We start from the raw sequence: 17,829 nt of genomic DNA on the forward strand, positions 1-17,829 counted from the left end.
CAAAACCCAAAGACTCTTCATTTACTGTCATGAATGACAAAAAAAGCAACAAATTCTCACATTTAAGAACCAGCAAATCAATTATATTGATTTTTAAAAAAGTTAGCAATTAATTTTCTATCCATTGATCCATTAATCATTGTAGCTCTGCTTAGTCAGACCATCATCAGATACAGATCCAAACATTGCTTAAATCTGATTGGTGCACTGAAATACATGACATCACCTCAAACCAGTGAGAGGACCACAGACAGATGCCTTTATAGTAAAATAACCAAAACTATTCTAACTAGTTAACAGTTCAAGCCAAAGATCTCTGCCGGCTGTCATTCACAGAAATGTTCATGTCCAAAACATCTGCTGTAAGTGCGTCTGCTGACATCAAACAACAGATAATGAGAGAGCGAGCACGTATTTATGGTTATAAAAAGGCTTTAACGGTGCTTCTCTCTGCAGCATCACCACCGAGCCCCAGCCTCGCCCTCATCCCCAGGACCTGCTCTGTGGTTCAGGAGGCCATGCTGTGGACCCTGAACCCCCACCACCACTCGCCCCCTGACCGCTGTGAGCCGCCTGCCTGACTCCACCACCACTCAGCACTGCAGCAGGCCCAGCTGCTCTCAGGTTACAACAGACAGATGGCGATGGGAGATGGAGTCCTCTGAGGTGGTCGGAGGGAGTCCGATCACAGCAAAATGTTCAAATGTGGATCACAGCCAGACCAGGTATCGCCGTTTGCTTACTAGGCCTCAGCTGAGCTCCTGTATGATGCTGAAGAAAAGCCTTGTGTGGATAATCTAACTCGATGAGCCTCCACTGAGTGCTGAATTCTTCAGCGGCACAGCTGCAGCCTCTAATGTTTATCATTCATCTTCTGGCTTTGACTTGCGAGAGAATGTAAACAAAACGCTGCTCAGCAGATGAATCGGAAGCCCAAGATGGCAAACTATCCCAACAGCATGTGAACGCAGCATAACGGCTACGGCCAGAAAACAAAGAGAAGAACAATATTGCATTTATCATGGGGCAGAGAGACATTATGGACAAATCTGCACAGGACGTTTTGTAGAAAATAGAAAACAACTTGACTTTAACTTTCTAGTGCATTCATATTTCCTTTGTGAACACCATGAGCCAATAAAGTTAAGGCAGAACAAACAGCTCTGTAAAAGTGGCTGTGATGCACGTTGGCTGTAAACAAAACAGCAGCATCGTAACTTTTCACTCCTGTTCCTCAAATGATTGGATGCTGACATTTAGGTGAAAGTTTACATCATTCCCATGTGGCGACACACAGCAGGTGTGACACCACTGAAATCAAAAGCTTCCCCCCTTGTTTTGGTAGCCGGGCTGGCCACGTGTACATGTCTGTGCATGTGAGTTACACGTTACAAGCTGCTAGAGATAAGAACAACAAGATAGAACTTTATGAATCCTGAAGAAAATTCTTGTGCCAGAGATTGTTTAAAACACAGTAACATTATTACAAAGAACAAAAAACACAGTCATGATAATTAGAGAGTAAACGGAGTAAATGCTGACATCAGTGCCAAATAGAATAACATTAACATGAAATGCGTTCACTGTGCGGCTTCTGCAGCCTTGTAGCCAAACATCGACCATTCCTTACATGGTCGTTCGATCGGCAGGTTTCCAGATAGGTGCTCACTATAAAACACCTGGAGGGATCGTCCCATGAGATCCATCGGATTAGTAAATGGGATAAAGCAGCTATAAATTCCAGTGTTATCCAAACTGCTGCTCCCAGCCGAAGCTGGCATCGGTTGAGTTCAGCTCAGTAACATTAGCCTCGTCAAACCTGCTCTTAATCATTCCGACCACAACCAGATGACCACCCGCAGTAATCCAATGGTCAAATAATACCCGACCAAAACCCACTTGGCTGCAGGACAGCAGCTGTAGGAGACCAAACCCACTGACCGTGAGTGGTGCTGAGAGAGACATTAAGAAAGTGGCTCACACAGACAGAAACGCAGAATTCAGAGTACGAGAGAGTGAATCAATCAGCTACGAGTCTGCAGGAAAGACTCCACATGGAGATGAAGTATCTGGTGGTTGAAGCAGGTTTCAGTCAATCATTGAGGCCACACATCTTAAGCTGCTCTCTTTCACCATGTTAACTGCAATGAATAAAACAGACTTAGAAGATTTTATTCTGAAGAGTCATGATTCATATCTATCAACAGCAGAAGGCTGGTGAGGGAGGAATATTTAATAACAGAGTTTCAGAGAAACAGAGAAAGAGCGAGAGAGACATTTAAATTAAATGTGGAGGCGAGAGAAAGACAAAGAGCCACAGTGTAAGAGAGTGGAGAACAGACAGCAGAGACAAACAGGGACGAAACACAGGAAGGTGTTGGAAGAGGCTTTGCCAAAGAAGGACATGGAGTTTGGAGAGTCTAGCGCACACTCACACACACACACACACACACACACACACACACACACACACACACACACACACACACACACACACACACACACACACACACACACACACACACACACACACACACACACACACACACACACACACACACACACAGCGCAGAACATGAGGATTGATGGTGAATCCTGAGAAGACTGAGGCAGCTGTTGATGCTGATGGCTGACTATGAGCAGGCCAATGTAAACACACCACGGAGGAAAGGTGTGTGTGTGCGCGCGTGCGTGTGCGTGTGTGTGTGTGTGTGTGTGTGTGCATGTGTGTGCACAAGAGTCGAGAGAGGAGAGAGAGAGAAAGGGGGACAGTTAGTTTCAGTTAGTTTCCAAAGTGGGCTTGGTTCATGAAGAAAAAGACAGAAGAAGATGAAGAAGAAGACAGAAGAAGAAGAAGGTGAAGAAGAAAATGAAGAAGAAGGTGAAGATAAAAACGAAGATGAAGATAAAATAAGTACTGTAGCAGAGCCCGACTTGTATATCTGTTGGCCTGTATTATCGGCTCATATTGGCCTTTTACAAATATATATCCATACTGACGTGTTACAATTGAGGAGCTGCCACCTTGGGATGTTTGATATCTTTGCGTGGAGACGTGACTTATTCGATTATCAAAATAGTAGCCATTTACTCTAATCTAAACTGAACAGATAGATGCCTCAACTGTGAAGCTGAAATACCCAGAAGGCACCATGTGAACCATCTGAAGGGAATCCTCTGCAAAGCTGCGGAGTAAATAATCAAGAGCGATGTGATTCCTTCTTTAAACTGCCCTTCAACTCCCAGAATCCTCCAGTAAATATTTACACAGCACCAGAGACCATTACAGCTCTCAGTCAGCCGGCTGCTGCTCCTCACCTCTACATCAGGAGCGTCACGTATCAGACTGGATGTTTTGGTTGTTGAAGTGTCTTCCTGGGTGAGTATTCAGAGACAATGCAGTGGTATCTCCATTTAACACTTGTTTTTAATACTTGTAAAATAATAATTGTGGTCACTCAGATTCTGTTTTCAAAATCCTACAGGCCTCAACTTTTCATCCTGCTCCCGCATTTTTCCTTCGCTCTGATTATTAGCCTTCATCGTTTATTTAATTAAGTCTTCTCTGCGCCAAATAAACTCATCTGGAAAAGCTTTATGACATTTCAACTCATAAAGAGGCGAGTTGCACAAGATAATCAAAAGACGTAATCTGGTTCTCCACATCATCAGAAACCTCTCGTCTTTGTCCGTTTTTATTTCAGAATAAAAGTGGTCCAACAAACCAGCAATGGCATTTTGTAAGGCTGCTGTTAATTCAAATATTATAAAAACTGAAATATGGCCAATCATTTATCCAAATTGTAGAAGCTACAATATTTTGATAAATTATTATTTTGATGTGACAGAACAGCATTACAATTAGAGCTGCAATCATTAGTCGATCAAAAGAAAATTAAGTGCCAAATATTCTGACAATCAATTCAACATTGAAGCCATTTTTCAAGCATTGCTGGTTCCAGCTTCTTAAATGTCTAAAGTACGCCACTGAACCAAAAGGTTAACCTACGTCTTCACTTAAACAAACTGCAATTATGTGCAAGTGAACCTTTCCTCTGGTTCAGCTCGGCTAGTTTCTCTTCCTGTTTGGAGCGATGGAACTGGTCGTCAATATTTCCTGGTTGTGAGGCTCAGGGTCATGGGTCATCCTATTACAGTGTCCGGGTTAGAGCTGAATCCTTTGAGATCTCATCAGCTGTCAGACACTGAGCTCCCCCGAGGCTCTATTGATCCCATTGATCCATTGGTTGTCATTAGAGGAAAGCCACAGTTTGACCATTAAAGCTAATAAAGGGCGATACTGATGTTTCTAGACTGAGGAGAAAAAAAACCCATTATGTGCTTTTATTCGGTCTCTTTATATTTTTATTGCAATCATTTTGAAAAGTCTTACCGACGTGTGTGTAGAATCAAAAACTCTTGAATCTAAAAAGGAACCAAAGAAACCTAAACACTGTCAAACATCTGAGAAGCAGTATGTGGAGGTATTTGTATCAGACATGTTCTCATTTAGAAGGGGTTATATAGCAAGAGTGGTTTGAAAATGGCAGGCAAACGCTGCTTTATCACAAAGGTTTGTATATCCGCAGCCTTGAGTCTTCTGGTTTCCCTTTTCCAACGGCGAAAACAGACTACCGTCACCTGGTGGTACAGAGTGTTTTCCTCTCATGCAGACATAGGACGCATGAGCTAGTTGGCCATCAGCTGTAGACTTTGAGGTTTGTTCAAGTGCACCTTGTTGGGCAAGACACGCGCAGAGCAACAGTCTTCGTCATCACTAGTTCTTTGACGTCAGTTCGGTGTGTTTGGGTTGTTAGGACAGCTGCACCTGTCCTGCACCCCCCCACCCCCCCAGCACAATAATGATTTAATCAAAGCCAGCGCCAAGATCTGAAAACATTATATTTCATTGGCTTGGATATTTGGGATGACTCCATTAGGTAGACAGGTAGGTAAGGTCAGATTTGAAAGCGAGGGGATTTAAGTTCAACATGTCTATGTTGCAGTTTCACAGTGGGAACCGCAGCTGCCTGGGGCCTCCAGCAATCACCGGTTTAATTAAGATGTTTACCAACTAGTTTGGAAGGACGGTACTGTATTTACAACAGTAATAATATAATAATACTTAAGTATTTACAAGTGCAGCAGCAGTGGAGGGCTGGGAGTGAGACCTCAGTATTATTAGCATCAACCTTTACAGGCATGCTGCACTCAGTGGGTGAGAGGGTTCAGGGAACACAGCCAGAAAGAGAGAGCTGGTCATAGCAGAGAAGCAGGAGGAGATGGAAGAAAGTGGAGGACAGATGAGAGAGGTGGAGGAATGACAAATGCTGTGAGGAAGGACGGCAGCGACAAATAAAATCAGAGAGAAAAGAGGGAGACAGAGAGAGCGGCGAAGCAGAAAAAGGCCCAGCAACTGGGGCACAGAAAGGCCCTGAGCTGAAAGGATCAGAGGGTACTCCAAACTTTACATGGCAGAGAAAAGAGCAGCATGTATTCAAGTGTCTCATTTCACTCCATTCAGGACTGTGTGAATGTCAAGTCAGTGGCCGTCTGCCAATCAAGATCTGATACAGAAATCATCAGGTCAAACAGAGGAACCGCTCATGTCCGGAAAAAGACACAAGCAAACATCAGATGGGAAGAGAAGGATGCGCTCGAGGGCGCTTGATTCAAGTGTCTGATGCTTGAGATGCTGACTGACTCAGTGTCCGACAGCAGAGGGTTTGAGAAAGAGCTCAAACTATTTGGGAAAACCTCAAAACAAGAGACAGTAGAAACCAGAAAAGGCAGAGTGAATGAGACAGGCTCCTCTTTCAGTCGCTGACACCTCCCCCCTCTCACAATCCGCTGGAGAAAAGAAACTTCCTTTTAATGTTGTCTGTGCAGGAAGGATAAAGACGGTCATAATTTTAAATGAACTCAGCCTAATAGGTGTCTTGTTCCAAACTGACTCTTTTGATGAATCGCAGCTCGACTTCAGTTCCCTGCTTCTCTGCCAGCAGCCGGTTCATTGCAGCATTTTTCTTTTTAATCACTTAGTCTGAGAAATGTAAAAAAAACATTTATCTTGGCGACACTGGAACAATTATCATGAAAGCTCATATGGTGATGTGTATGTAAAGGGATCTATCTAGAAGTGAAAAGCAAAAAGCAACTGCCTAAAACTGACCAACCTCCTAGATACTCTGTAGATCGGTACAAGTACATATGACGGTAAATACTGTGATTTTCGATAATATCTAATATTGGCCCAAGCCTCACCTCCGTATAAAAAGCGACACTAATTCTGATAGAGATGTAAAGAAGCCTGGAGGAGCACAATCACAGCTACTAAAGCTAAAGTGTTTTTTAGTAAGTGTTGCCGGTCTCCAGCCGCTGGGCTTTTAATCAACACTTCCTGTCAGTCGCTGTGCTGCCAGTGGCGTCAATATATCGACCTTTCCCTCTGCGGCTTCTTGTTTCAGCCGCACAGGGTCGGGTCAGTGTGACGAGGTTGTCAACTCTTCAGTCTAACGTCTACCTTCGAGCTCAAGCGGCTCTCACATCTGTCTTTTTTTGTCATGTGTTGTGACTGATGGAGTGCGTGACAACACCTTGCTCAAGGACACTTGGCCTTTCAACATTCACTCAAGTGCTTTTATTCAGTTTATTCTCTAAGTGAGTTTTTTACGTATTACAAGTGTTCTTTTCATGTAGTTTTTTTCCTTTTACTCAAACATATTATACATTATATGATATATATTATATTATGGATATACATTTGATATTGTGAGAGAGACATTGATAGAATCATGAGAGATTTTACAAAAATTGCAATTACACATTAACCTTGAGAGTTAATTTTTTTTGGTTTATATTATCATCATTTCCTTTGTGCATGTGTACTACTAGGTAGCCTTGATGAGAGTGAATTCATGTTATAGATTTTGCTTGATACTGAGAATAAAAGACAAAGAACAGAGGAATAAAGACGTGGAGGGAATGTTGCAGACTGGGTCCTGAAAATACAGAAGCCCAGTTGTGCCAATTATAGAAAAAAAGGTTAAAACAAAGCTTGATGAAAAGAATATTCCCATTGTAAGTCATAAGTAAGCTAATTATTAGCTAAAACATTATAATTAAGAGATAAAAAGTCAAAATTATGAAACAGAAAGTCAACATTTATGATTATGACTTTTTATCCCATAATTTCCCATTTTTTAATCTCATTTTCATTCCTTCATTTCACATAATGGGCCTCCATGTATGAAAATGACTGATGTATTTCTAACAGTTTGGTTTGAGATGACAGTACTGCTTAGGGAACAGGGAATTCTATGGTAATAATAATCTGCTTAGTCCAGCATATACAGGGAATAATTCAACATACTCTCAAATGTGTGCTGAATTTACAGTCCTCCATGTTGTCTTCAGTCTTCTTTATCATGCTCTCAAATCTGTGCCAAATATTCAGGGTACAAATGTGAGAAATTTCACCTCGGAGCATCAACGACAGCAGCCTCTCTGCATGATAACCGACCTGATTTATGCTGCACTCCTGAAGTGCTCCTCATTGACTCCAATCTCGATTTGGTTTTCTAGGTCAGAGCTGCAAAGAGCTGACAAACAGCATAGAGCGAGGCGCAAATTAAGAGCCGGGATAGGCTGAAGATATGGGGGGGGGGGGGGATCGTTTGGATCCCTTTCTGGTCTCTGGAGATATGGAAGCCTCCAAAATATTGGAGGACTCGCTCAGTCTGAGTGTGTGTCAGCAGAGGGTGGATAGTCCCTCAGGATGCACTGACCCTCCGGGATGTTGGCAGTGATCCTGATGCCCATCTGTCATTCACACACATGCACACACCCCAATTAACTCATCTTTGCTTCAACGCGCATTCTCCAGAATTATCAGTCAATGAGCTGTGAATTGGCAGCGACATTTAAAACCCAATAAACTGTGGAACATAAGGAACACTTGGGACTGACAAGTGGTTACCTACAGCTCAGATGGTGAAAACTGAAGCTAAAAGGTCATTAGCTACACAAAGCACCATCTAACTTCCATCAGTTCAACAGTCGGGAGCCCTATTCTTACATTTGGTTATGCACTTTTCTGATTAACTGCTCAGGAAAACCAAATCAAATCAATTATTTATATCGCCCAAAATCACACTCACATTGCCTCACTGGGATTTACAATCTGTACAGTGAATGACATCCTGCGTCTTTAGATGGAAGATGGAAGAAACCTCAAAACGAGGAGGGATCCCTCTCCCAGGACAAAACATTTCAGAAAGTTGTGAAATCTTTAAAGGTGACATCTTAAAGGTGTTTGTTTGTCGAACCAACCGCTGAAGTTGTCTTGTGAAATGCCTTTTGGTGAATAGGTAGGAAACGATAAGCAAAGAAAAACTGATAAAGAACTTATCAATAAATTAAATTCTATGTCAGAATATTTGCAACCGATCGCAAAAACAATGCAGTTTCTAACCAATCACATGACTCTTGTTTTGTAACAGAAAGCCCACTTCCCAAAAAAAGGCACAGCGGGTTCTGTTGTGTTAGCTTAACAACAAGTCATTGTTTTGGTATCAAAAGTTGGAAAGTGAGACAGAGAAGATTAATGTTCCTTCAACAGAAACTTCATATTCATTGCTGCTAGTCCCAAATGCAACAGAGAGGAGCTGTAAACTGTTGTTGTTGACTCCAAGAAGCGGTACAAACAGCGGTAATGAAGTGCCAAGCGCCCTTGATTGCCTCCCTAAGCCGTCACAGCTTCTTCTGCAGCTCCAGCTACTGACTGAAGGAAAAAGGCTAAATCAGAAGATCTATAGGACAACAATAACTAAGTTGTTGTTTTTAGAACATCTGGATGTGTCTCTTCCACCTCACACAGTATCTTTGCCTCACATCCTTCCTCAAAGACCTTTAAAGAGACACGTTAGCAACCCTTCACTGGTTACCTCTGAGTGTTAGAATTGATATTAAGATTTTACAGCTTGTTTCTTGTTTTAAAAGTCTGATCGGTGGTCGAGATCCTCTGGCGGGACCCAGCTAACGGTTCCAAATTCATGACTCGCGACCGGCTTTCGCTGATCGAGCCTCCCTGCTGCGAAACTAATTGCCAATCTAAGGTGGGCAAACTCAGTGTCCTCCTTTAAATCTCTTCTTACAACTCGTCATTAAAACATCACAACGCAAATCTTGTTATAGGTAAAAATAGAAAAAGTGTTATTTAACATTGGGTATGATGACAGCGTTAGGTAACATGTCGATGAAAGGCACTGTGGTGTGTTTGTGTGTGTGTTTAAATGTGAAGGACGCCTCTCAAACACATCTCATAAATCTCCATCAGTATGCAGAGTGATGATGGTCGATGTTACGGTAACACTGAATCAGAAATCCATCCCAGCAGTGAGTGAGAGAGAGAGCATCTGACACTCGATGACCTGCAATCACGAGGGATTTCACTTTGCCAGAGGGATCAATACGAGCACGCGGATCTGATTTGACAACGAGATAACAGAGCTCGAGCTACAGTGTGGAGGCAGGCGGAGGAGGTGGAGGAGGTACTGTATAAATTAGATTGGGATAAAAGGGAAGAAGAGAGGTTCAGAGGGAAAAAAGAGAGGGGAAACAGGAAGGATGGATGTCAGAGAGAGCGAGAGCGATGGATGAATAAAGGGAGGATGAGAGATGAGAAAGAGCCGAACAGATGATTACTGCCTCCTCTGCCAGGCTGCGTTCACACACAGCTACAGCCCTCAGAGTTACGTAACGTGTTGTCGGTTCACAGTGTCACTGAGCCTGAACGCCATCATCTTTTATCACCCGAAACTCATCCAAAAACAGAGATCACGTTTCATTTCATCTCGTGGGGGAGGCGGCAGCCTGGATGGTAAAAATGGGAATTCCTGGCTGGAGAAGGTGTGCAACTGCTTCACTTCACTAATTCTTGTACTCATTCATGCGTTGATTATGTTTTTGTGGTGAATGAGTCACTTTTTAGTCAGAGAAGAGGAAAAAGTCACAGCACATTACATTACATTATAACCTAGCATTAGTTTTGTTGGATCAACAGTCTGAAATGAAAATAAATATGAGATTAAATAAGATGTAACCAGGAATTATGTGGCACTTCTGCTTTATAAATGGCTCACACAACTAATTTATTAAACAGTTTGGGCCATATGGTGTTATATACCATGCAACAGTAGAAATGCGTCCACCAGTGGAAATTTAGCAATAGTTAAGTTGGTTAAGTTTCCACTGCAGGAGCTATCCCTTTGTATTTTTACCAACTGCCTCTGCTTGACCTTATGTTAACGTTAGCTGTGATACATGATGATAGACAGATGGGTCGTCCAATCACCTGTCGAGTATTTTTTTGAAAGCGTCTGCCCTTTTCCAAACAGTTTCTAGCGGCACATTTCCAGATGGTTCTGTGTAACAAACCATTTGGTGTGTCACACTTTTGGCTGCTATAAATAAAGCTTTAGTTCAGACCAGAGCTACATACAAAACATAATGAAGGTGTATACTGCTGCACAAAAATTATGGAGGTTTGACACAACCAGCGCCTGCAGCTCTGTCTGTGTGTATCACACTACAAACACCTGAAATTATCTGCAGTCATTACAAATCAGAACTCCCTTCACCTGCTTTCTTCCATTTCCACAAACTGAGTTGGATGAACGAAAAACTGACGACACTTTTTCGACCTTAGATTAAGTAGGATAGGAAACTATGACTGTAGTGAACGCAGTGGATCAGACCAGTGTGCAGTATTGACAGACAGACAAACAGAGGCTGCTCTCAGTGGCAGTGGAAAAGTGGTATTGATGGATCCTCAACAATGAGTGTGCAACCTTGTCCACAGATATGTGCGCAGAAGACACTCAGGTGTTAAAATGAAGCACTCAGAATGGATTTCTACAACTACCTAGTTTAGGAAATTCATTTTTAAGACACAAATACACACATTTTGCTGGATTAACTGCTTTTCTCATACACAAATCCTCAAAGTGAAGCCAAATGTGGACCGATTTTCAGAAAAAAAAAGTGATAGATGTTCCTTCAGGGTGGTGCTCCTACTGCGTGAATTGAAACCTCAGCTCCTGCTTGTGGCATCATCAGACTATTTATCTCCCCACTAGAGGAAATGATTCCAAAATCCATCAGTCATGTGTCTCTCTCTCTCTCTGTGTGGCTGTGGTTGGGTGGGCAGGTCGTTGTGTTGCCCCCGGGGCGCCCACACTGTCAGACAGCTGACATCACTCTGACTTCAGTGAGGAACCAGGACATTGTTATATAACCGACAGAACAACAGGACAGGAAGGGTTGGTTCCTGCTGTTTCCAGCTGTAAATCAGCGTCGGAGGCCAACGAAGAGCAAGTGATGAGCTCTCACAATATTATCTTCACAGGCGCAAAGACAGAACTGTGACAGCAAATACGTGAGCTCTCTTTTCAGACTGTTGCACTCAAACAAGCAGAATAATGATGAAATTATTGAAATTAATGATCATTTCTCAGAGAAAACTATCATTTTCCAGATGCTCGCTGCACTGCTGCTTCACCTGCGACATTTAATCATTTTGGGACAATCTAACCCTAACATTGAACAAATTCTTCAAGGTGAGACGCAACCACATCCCTACAGCCCATTAACATGATTAGTCGGTTAATTGATTAGTTGGTCGTCAAACATTTGCTGATTCCGGCTTCTGTGAGGAATGAAGGACTGCTGGACTGTTGGTTGGACAAAAGGAGCAATGTGAAGGCGTCACTTTGGACTTTGAGAAATTGTGATGAGCCTTTTGCCATTTTATAAACTAAAATAATGAAAACAAATTCTTAGTTGCGGTCCTACACTTCTCGTTAACCTGGAGGATGTTTGAGCTGAAATGATAATATTGTCTGAATATTGTCACCTGCTTTTATCATCGATTCATGATAAATTCTCATTCGAGCTCCTCAGATGTTGGGATTGGCTGCTTTTCTCTGTTTTCCATCACTATACTATACTGACAAAAACAATCATTAGTTGCAGCCTGGATCAACTAGTCCACTTCATTAGAGCTATAACAAGTTTACATCAAGTAAATATTTAAAACCAAGACACCATCTTTTTGATGGTTACGCCACTCCATAAAATGAAAAGATTTTTTTTTACCTATTGTTCTTGTTTTAGACAGATAGCCCCCAAATACAGCCTGACATGTCTGGTCTCTCTTTGGGATGTCCACTGGAATTTAAATATCTTCAGTGGGTTTGAACTATGTTTAGCTGAAGCGTTTTAAGGAGTTCAGTAATACGGGGTCAAGTGTCAGAAATATGAGAAACTCTACATCTAAATCTAAAAGCATTTGATTGTTTTTCAAAGTGAGAAGCCGCTGCATCTTCTCAACTTGGAAAAGACTTGGGAGTGCACACACACACACACACACACACACACCTCTACTCTTTATGTGTTACTATGCAGACTAGAGGCTGAACAAGGCCTAACGTGTTCACATTTTTTCCCAGAATCCCACGCAGCGGCAGTTTTCTCCACTCATGTTTAATGAGCTCAGCTGACAGCCTCAATGAAAGTTTGATGAAGCCCCAGATACTGTATGCCCACACACACACACACACGGGAAATGCAACAAAATACAAATACGCAAAGGGGGCAGAAAACACACACACACACACACACAGTAAATCCATATTGTCAGAGCCCGCAGTGGCTGACTTATCTGCTGTGTGAAAAAGTAGCTTACAATCTAATGATAAGTAATCCTCATGTGAATGAGCACAGAGACCCACTTCATGCTGTCATGTGATGTTTCATCACTGCACACCAAGTCTCTCCTTCTCCTCTTAGTCCCGCTCCTACTCGCAGCAACCAATGAAAATCATGATTCAACATTCCCAGGACTTCTAACCCTCCTATCCTAAATCTCTCACTCACACACAATGCAACACCCACAATAAATAGGAACAGTTTTGGGCTCCTGTGAGACGCTGGATATCAGCCAATCACCCACTGATGAAGGCCGAGGTTCCTCCTTCACCACAGCTGAAGAACCTAAAACTTTTTAATGGTCATTATGGTCTTTAAAAGGCTCCAGTCCAGACCAGAAGGAATCAAATGTTTCTGTTTTTCAATAGAGCCTGAGTGTCTCATGATGATCTGCATGATGTTTCAGGGGCTTTTCCACCCTGGAGTGAATTCAGACTTGGAAGAAACACAGGCTAATTGTTAGCTGGCATGGGTGCCACAGTGAGTTTCATTCTTAAAGTTCAACATTTTGGAAAACACCCTCATGCTCCGTCTCTCCAAGAGTGAAATGAGAAGACTGGTGCAGACCTTGGCCTTAATTAGAGGAATAACGCAAAGACGGCACCTTTGCAGTCCAGTGAGAACTGCTCGCCTAGTGCATACGCCAAAACAGCTTATAGCTTATAGCTAAGCTAATGTAGGCTAAGCATGTCCTGATATTGATCTTTTCATCTCACTCTTAGAAGTGTGTTTCTCAAAATGGTGACCTGTACCAAAAGGGCAACATATGACAAGAGTAGCCAACAACTGCTACTCCTTGCTGGCAATCCTTGGCTGTAGCTAGCAACCATTAGCTAATTAGCTCATGTCTCAGTTAGGTGTGGAACCAGCGGCCCTAGAGGTTGTGTTGATTTGACCCTAATCTTTTGAGTGGTCTCTGTTACATGATAGCCCACATGGAGGCTTTGACATGATGCCAACACTGTTGATTCTTCACACCTCGTTGTTAATGTTCACTTTTTGAATACTTGAAACTAAAATTCTAGTAAGTCTTGCAAATTGCTCCTTTAACAGAGATGCATCGAGCTGTTCTGTATGTTTTGATGATTAAAACTCCTATTAGCGCTGCTATCAAATATTTATAAACAATAATCAGATCTGCTTATCACACACGGCAGTAAGAGTAAATAAAACACAGCAGTTTAATTTTAAACGGCTTCATTGAAAATCAAACTGGAGTCAAATAAAGCCTGTTAATCTCTTTATGCTTATCTGGCGTTCAGGCTCTACAACAAACCACCCACACACAGATACAAACACAGACACACACACACACACATTTAGACGTAGAACTTTTCAATCCCTCAGCTATATGCAAATGTTTATAAAGACATAATGTGGAAAGAAAACTACCATCAAAAACATACTGAGGCAAACCCTTCAGAGAAAGTACGTAAAAATATATATTTTAGTCAATGCACACACACACACACACACACACACACACACACAGAGCATGACTTGCAGCTGTGTGGCTGTGCTGCCCAGTAGAGTCAGCTCCTTGCAGCCTATTTTTATCCTTAATGCCACAGTAAACCAACGCAGGCCTGCTGCTTGATTAAACCTTATAGTCCCTGTGGGCAGAAGCACAAAAAGCCCCCCCCAACATCTGATAGGGCTGCAAGTGTGTTTATTACTTACTCCGTGCATGTGTGTAAGTGTGTGTGCGTGATGCAGTCATGCAAATGCATATCTATTTTTCTGATTAAATGTGTGTCAGCACTTTATGCCCGGCTGATTTAACCCCACGCTGGAGGTAAAAATCCTGCAAGCACAAAAACACACGCGCATCCACTCTAAACTGTGGATACCCCCTGCTAGCATAAGCACACGCATACACACAAACACACACACATACATAGCAACATGCAAATAAATGCATCAACTGGTAAAAAAACATAAAAATGAGTGAATGTTTTATGGTTGATTTGTTGATAAATTTAATATTTTTGCTTCTAGTCAGGAGCTAGATGCACGCACACACACAAACACAGACACGCACCTCATGTAAACACTCACACACTGAAACTGAATGTGTGTATTACCACCGGCTTGGCAGGGGAGGCTAGATGAAAAAGGCCGAAGGTACAAGCCAGAGGGCTCGTATCCAACTGCTCCTCTGATATCACACATCAGTTAAAAATCACAGAGCTCAGCAACCCTGGACACCTGACCACACACACGCACACACACACATAGACAAATATAGACAGGAAAACAACACCGTGATGCTCCAGGCAGGAAATGAAATTGTTTGTCAGAAGGCCACAGCAGCCACTTTTACTATTTTACCAGAAATGACAGTTTTAGAAGGAAACAGGACGTCTGGTCTGAATGATGACGGGTTACCTGCCAAAGTGGCTCGGAGGGAAGACAAAATGCCACAGCCGCAACCAACCTCTGTTTATAGAACATTTTGGTTCTGGCTGGTGGTCACTCGTCACCCTGGGAAAAACTGCAGTGTGTTCAAAACAGCACTGAGGACCAAGTGTGTTTTCACTGTGCAGATTCCCAACAGGAGGGTGGAAAACACCAAAATGTGTCTACGGCAGCAAATATCACCAAAATGTTTCTCATGGGTGATGACTGTACGATTGTTTTTACTTTATTTTACTTTTACAGAGTTTTTCAGGAGTGTTTTACAGTGAAGGTGTCTAAAACAAAGAGCTATCGTCAGAAGTATTATAGTAAGTGTGTTAAACTTCAGAGGAAACCAGCAGCGAAACACAAGTATTTAATAAGAGAGGAGATTAATAATGGATTTTCGGGAGAAAACAGATTTAATCTTAAGAAAAGAAGGAATAATGTCAACCACAAAACCTTGATTGTTTACTTAGTCTAAACAACCCTCCAAAACTAAAACTATATTAAGCTTACCTTGATATAAAACAAAGAAAACTAAATATTCTCATATATCAGAAGCTGGAAACAGAATTTTTGGCATTCTGGCTTGAGACTTGACTTCAATGATGAAAAGATCATAAAAAATTGGAGCCTGACAAGTACTTGATTGATCGAGCTGATGACGATATTAAGCACTTCTTGTTGTTGTAGTAGTAGAAAAGAGAGAATTTCTTTTCACGTCTTTCCTTTGTGTCCTTCTACCATCAGTAATTAATCAACATACAATAGTTTCAACCCTCACAACTGATTTCTTGCCGGGTCAGTGATCTTAAATGTGATGCTTACCAAATCATTGCTCTCTACAGTGCAGTAAGTCTGATAAAACACCTCAAATGCTAATGTGATGTAAAATCAAGAAGGTTGGCAGGAGAAGAGCGAGGGTGGGAGATCAAAAGAGGATTTCAGGCTCACCGAGGAACGGTGTAAAAAAAGAAAGATAGAAAAAGAGATGGAGATGCGAGGGGAGTCAGGACCCCTTGCAGCTATCAGCCATGATATGTCTGTAGCGACGGGTGTGGGCTCCTGCTGAACTTCCCAATGACAAACAGCCCTGAGCAGCCAGCGACTCCACAGACCCTGCCTGCTCTCATGTGGGCTGACGGGATTATCCACCAGCCTTTTACAGTTCAGCCATTTCACTGCTTTTATCTGAAGTGACACGCTAGGAAGAGGAGGGGAAGAATTCAGATTATTGGCTCAGGGAAGTTTGGAGAGCTGAGGTCTTTGGGAACGAACCAAATCAGTCCAACTGACGGATCATTAGGCCGCCTGTTAAAACGTGGTCAGTGAGCTACAAGCCGGAGAAAAGAGCAGCAGCGTGTCGTGGGCTGAAGTCTGAGGTAATGACGGATCCCAGCCTTCAAATAAATGTCTCCACAAACGTCTGCCCACTCAGATAAATCAAGCAGGTTGCACTCAAGTGACTGTATCATTAGTATCAGTATAACATTTCTTCTTTTCGATTGAAACAATTCCGATTGGAGGTCAATTGTTTACATGGGATGGGATTAAAAGGGTCCAGTGTTCACATGCAACAACGGATTTAATCAGAACAGCTGTGTGACATGCGCAAAAGTGATGAAAGATCGGATATTTTACCCCTTACGATATAATATGGATATCTCATCTTGAAAACCAACATTTTCTCCAGCTCTGTCCGGCCCCATCAAGATTAAAGACTACACAATCACTTCTCCACACCACTGTATCTTCATTATAGCACAATTTCCTTTCCAGCTGCTCAGAAAATGTCACACACACAGAGGAAATATTCAACCGATACTATCGAATCGATAGTATCGATTTGCTCGAGGATGTCTATAAAGGGCACTAAGCAGGGAAGAAGGGACTTTCCAACAATATATACTGTACGATCTGTGAGGGAAAAGACTGAGTGTTAAAGGTTAATTAACAGATATTTTAAATGAGTGTCACGGTAAAATAATCTTAAATTACTAGATGACAGACAGTAAGAGAGACGAACAATCTGAGTCACACTGACGCTCTCTATGACACTGAAGTGACCATGTAAGATAACGATGACCAGAGGAAGAACAGCAGAGGAGAAAGGTAGAAGGGGTTCTTTATCCTCAGATAACAGGAGTCAGGACAGAGGACGAAGGGGAGATGAAGTGTGCAGACAGAGGGACATTTTTCAGCCTGAGGCGAGGTCACTGTCAGATGCTCCTGTCATGTCAAAGGGCTAAAAACTGGGGAGGTTTTACTAAAAGACACGGTCAGGTGCAGACAAGCTGAAGTAAATTTTTGTTGAGACTATCAGAGAGATTCGGAGAGTGTTTTGGAGTTGTGACACCTTAAAACTTTCATAATTACCACAGAGTAAAGCTAGACGTAATGCAGTTTTATATGGCAGCCCTGCAATAAGAGCTTTAAGGATTAACCAACCGAAAGAAAATAAACTTCTAACTATTTCCACTTTCCAAGCGAAAGTGTCAAACATTTGCTGGTTCCAGCTTCTTAAATGTGAGGATTTGCTGCTTTTTTTTCTCATGTATGACAGTAAATGAAGAGTCTCTGGGTTTTGGACTGTTGGTTGGACAAAAGAAGCAATTTGAGGATGTCACTTTGGGCTCTGAGAAATCGTAATGACCATTTTTT

General features: G+C 42.2%; 1 protein-coding gene across 2 annotated transcripts in view; it reads right to left on the minus strand.

The window, feature by feature from the left end:
• cttnbp2 (cortactin binding protein 2) overlaps positions 1-17,829 on the minus strand; it is a 92,369-nt gene that overhangs the window by 46,797 nt on the left and 27,743 nt on the right. The window lies entirely within an intron of this gene.

The sequence above is a fragment of the Pagrus major genome, chromosome 8 (genome assembly GCF_040436345.1).
Source record: "Pagrus major chromosome 8, Pma_NU_1.0".
Taxonomy (NCBI): domain Eukaryota; kingdom Metazoa; phylum Chordata; class Actinopteri; order Spariformes; family Sparidae; genus Pagrus; species Pagrus major.